Source organism: Dermacentor silvarum, chromosome 5 (genome assembly GCF_013339745.2).
Source record: "Dermacentor silvarum isolate Dsil-2018 chromosome 5, BIME_Dsil_1.4, whole genome shotgun sequence".
Classification (NCBI taxonomy): Eukaryota; Metazoa; Arthropoda; class Arachnida; order Ixodida; family Ixodidae; genus Dermacentor; species Dermacentor silvarum.
Window position 1 is genome coordinate 56478946 of NC_051158.1, and position 248 is coordinate 56479193.

Consider the following 248-nt stretch of genomic DNA (forward strand, 5'->3'; position numbering starts at 1 on the left):
CCCAGTGACTCAAGCTGCTAACCAGCTTGAGCTTGACGAGTGTACCGCTGGTCCCACAGCTACTTACACGTGAGACCTTTTTTGTGTCGATCGATGACGGTGCCGACCTCTCAATACTACACACACCACGGAGTTCCCAAAAGTGGCTTCTAGACCCAGGCTATTCAACATTGTTCTTCTAGGTCTCGTGGAACACATACCAAAATCATGACACCATTTCAAATGTGGTCTAGAAACAACAATCCGAT